This window comes from Triticum aestivum, unplaced genomic scaffold, assembly GCF_018294505.1.
Source record: "Triticum aestivum cultivar Chinese Spring unplaced genomic scaffold, IWGSC CS RefSeq v2.1 scaffold16275, whole genome shotgun sequence".
NCBI classification, from domain to species: Eukaryota; Viridiplantae; Streptophyta; class Magnoliopsida; order Poales; family Poaceae; genus Triticum; species Triticum aestivum.
In genome coordinates this window covers 1-4,102 of record NW_025238830.1, presented here as the reverse complement: position 1 = coordinate 4,102, position 4,102 = coordinate 1, and the positions used below count along the sequence as shown (strand labels likewise).

General features: G+C 43.1%; 1 pseudogene; it reads right to left on the bottom strand.

Annotated features, from left to right (window-relative positions):
* Positions 1-1,513: 1,513 nt before the first annotated feature.
* On the bottom strand, positions 1,514-1,939 carry LOC123176667 (phosphoenolpyruvate carboxylase kinase 2-like; annotated as a pseudogene).
* Between the last annotated feature and the right edge of the window lie 2,163 nt (positions 1,940-4,102).

Sequence of the window (4,102 nt, the reverse complement as noted above, 5' to 3'; positions counted from 1 at the left end):
GATACTCATCGGTGTTTGCTATGCGGGAGGGAAGATTCATGGAGACATGCACTCTTGGAGTGCACGATGTCACGGTGTGTGTGGGCGCTCTCTGAGGATGAATTGGTGCAACTGTTGAGTATGAACACGAATCCAAACGCGAAACACTGGCTGCTGGAAATGCATGATCAATTAACGCACGAGAGGTTCGTTCTGCTGGTGGTCACCCTTTGGGCCACATGGAGAGCACGACGTAAGGCGATATATGAAGGGGTTTTTCAGAGTCCTGAAGGAACTAACCAGTTCATCAAGTCATACATAGTGGACCTGCAAACTATCGCTGCTGTGGGCAGTGGTCAGGAACAACATCAAGCGGCGAGACCTAGCCACTGGATTGCACCACCGGACACGTATGCGAAGATCAATGTGGATGCGGCGACCGCAACCAACCGAGGAGTTGCTGCTGCTATCTGTCGAGATCAAGCTGGCATTTTTCAAGGTGCTTCGGCTCTGGTTATCAAGGGAACCAATGATCCACCAACGCTCGAAGCATTAGCAGTCAGAGAGGCTTTGGCGCTTGCCGATGATCTTAATAGCCGCAGAATACATGTCGCTTCTGACTGCAAAGTTGTCCTGGACGACATCAAGAACAAAACACCGGCTATCTATGGAGCTATTCTGCATGAAATCATAGATCATAGTTCCACTTTTATTTCATGTACCTTTGTGCATGAGTTTAGGAGCTCGAATTTCGAGGCTCACAATCTTGCGAAGCATAGTTTGAATTTGGGGGTTGGCCGCCATGTGTGGTTAGGCAATCCTGGTAATCTTTCTTTTGTACCTTTAAACATTGGCACAAGTTAAATAAAGCTTCGCGTGATTGTCTCAAAAAAAAAAGCTACGATTCGAACCAGCGATTGCAAGCCTGCAGACAGGGGTTGCTAGCCACTGCGCCCGATTCATTTTGATGGTCAAAAGGCAACGCGAACACTTTAGACCTAATTACAACGGCAGATCGGATTATTTTTCTTTTTTGCCGATCTTTTATTGTCAATTATGATTATATTTTTTACAAGTAGGAATGATTTTTTACGAGTATTTAACCAAAAACTACCACAATTCACGGAAACGTGACAGAAAACTACCACTTTACGATTTTGTCCCGAAAACTACCACTTTTTTATTAATCCGTGGCAAAAAACTACCAAGTGTGAAAACTGCTCGCTTTGCCTGGGTTAAACCCGAATCTGACTGCCCGACCCCACACATAAGCGGGCTAAAAATGCAATCGGGTCCCTAGTTTTTCTTAAAAAAAGCAATCCAGTCCCTGCTGGCCGACCGCTCCAGGCCCTCGCCGCCGCGCCGCTCTCCGGCTCCCTCCGCCGCCTCGCCAAGCTCCTCCGCCAGGCCCCCTTGGTCCCGCACCGCCTCGCGCCCAAGCTCGAGCAGGAGGACCGCCAGGATGACGAGGTACCGGTCTCCCCTGTACCGCGACTGTCCGCCGGTGCCCAAGCAGCGGAGGACGGCCGTCTCCCTATCGCCGCTGAGCTCCTCTGCGGAGCATCACCCCGGCGCTCCACACGTCCACCTTCTTGCCGTACTCCCTCCCGGCTACCACCTCGGGCGCCACGTAGTACGGCGTGCCGACGAGCCCGGTCATCGGCCGCCCGTCCCCGAACCACTCCGCAGAACCGAAGTCGGCGAGCTTGAGCGCGCCGGTGGCGGCGTCGAAGAGGAGGTTGTCGGGCTTGACGTCGCGGTGCGCGATCCCGCGGCGGTGGCACGCGGCGAGCGCGGACGCTGCGCAGCCAGCCCCGCCGCCTCGCGCTCGGGGAGGCGGCCGCCACGGGCGGAGAGGAGCGAGAGGAGGTCCCCGCCGGCGTAGAGGTCGACGACGAGGTGCACGGCGTCCGCGTCGTCGAAGGCGGCGTGGAGCGCGACCGGGTGCAGGCTGCAGGGACTGGATTGCTTTTTTAAAAAAAGATTAGGGACCCGATTGCATTTTTAGCCCGCTTATGCGTGGGGTCGGGCAGTCAGATTCGGGTTTAACCCAGGCAAAGCGAGCAGTTTTCACACTTGGTAGTTTTTTGCCACGGATTAATAAAAAAGTGATAGTTTTCGGGACAAAATCGTAAAGTGGTAGTTTTCTGTCGCGTTTCCGTGAATTGTGGTAGTTTTTGGTTAAATACTCATTTTTTATAGAACCCACATGAGTTTTAAAAAAATGTCAGCATTTTTTTGAATTTTCAAGCAAATTTGAAAAACAGGAACAATTTTGAAGTTGTGGACGAATATTGAAACATTGAAACATTTTTTTAATTACGATCAATTTTAGGTAAACACAATTGTTTTTCGAAAATCTGAACAAGTGTCTGATAGTGATTTTTTTTCAAAAACATGAATATTTTTTAAAGGAGAACAAATTTTGAATAGTGAACAATTTGTTTTGTAAACATGAATATTTTCAAAAACATAAACTTTTTTGTAAACAGGAATATTTTCAGAATTTTCGAACAACATTTTTAACTGGGACTTTTTTTTTAAAATAACAAACAAATTTTGGATTTTTAGAACAAATTTCGAAATGGAGAACAATTTTGAAAATCCCAAACAAATTTCAAATGTGAACAATATTTTAATAAGTGCACAAAACAATGAAAAATAAGAACATTTTTTTAAATTTGTAATTTTTTTTGAAATTTGTGAACATTATTTGAAAAAGGGAATATTTTTTGAAATCCATTGCATTATTTACAAATTTCTCAAAAAAGAAAAAAAATAATTCAAACATTTTTTGAAAAAACAGGAACATTTATTAAAATTCGGAACAAATTTTTTGAAACCGGAAACATTTTTGAATTTGTGAACAAATTTTGAAAAAGGGAACATATTTTGAATTTTTGAACAAAATCTGAAAAGCAGGAACATTTTTTTGAAATTCAGAAACAAAATTTGAAAATAAACTTGTAAAGAAAAAAATGAAAATCAAAAGGAAAGAAACAGAAAAAAGAAAAAAGAAAAGGAACAGAAAGAAGAAAAGAAAAAAGAAAAAGAAGAGAAATAGAAAAAGAAAAACGAAAAAGAAACTGAAAAAGAAAAAGCCGGTTCAGGAATTTTCTAGAAGGTTCGCAAAACCGGAAAAAACCGGCTGGAATCATAGAAGGTTCCCAAAAACCAGTGTCTACTGAAACGCTAAAACGGGCCGGCCCATTCGGTCGCTCGCCCGGACCTCCTCCTGTGCGAAGCTTCGACCGCTTGCCGCAACGAGCGGCGAGTAGGATTTTCCCTCGGTTAGGTTTGCTACTCCTCGAATCCTGGGTCCTCTGCTCGCTACCTTCTTTGTCGGCTTGTTACTGTGCATTCGACGCCATGTTGTTCTACCTTGCCTAAACGAGAAATATCGCTCGCGCCTAATGCGAACGGGCTCTCAAGTGCCAAATAGGATCTGCCCGCCTTCGCCCCTGATCTTTTCGCTTGTTTCGCTTAAAAAATCTGTTCGCCCATTTTTTTTCTCTTCTGTACTGGTTGTTGTTTGAGGATAAAGACAACATTTTCACGGATTTGAAAAGTTTAGCAATTTGAAAAAGTTCTTAAAATGGAAAAATCTTCACGGATTTAATGGCATTCATGGATTTTAAAAATGCTCGCAAGATTTGGAAAAAAGTTCATAAATTCAGAAAAAGTTGATCGATATGAGAAAAAATCAATTTTTTTTAAAAAACTTCATTAATTTATAAAAATGTTCATTGACCGTTTTCATAAAATTTTAAAAATGTTTATCAAATTTGAGAAAAGTTCATTGAATTTGAATTTTTTATGGATTTTAAAAACAAAAATCATCGAGTTGAAAAAAGTTCGTTCCTTTTGGAAAAGTTTCGGTTGAATGTTAGCAAAAAACTCAAACTTTTTTCGAGTTGGTTGTCGCTGAACAAAACAAATAAAAGAAATATGTAATCGCATGACGTGACATTTTCGAGTTGGTTGTTGCTGTTAGAATCATACCGGGAGGTTCAGGATTGAAGCAAACCAGAACAAAACGGAAAAAAAATCCTAAACAGGCCAAGCCCAGAGCGGAGGAGGGTATGCGCGGTTAGTAATAAAATCCCAAAGGCTTAATTTGGAT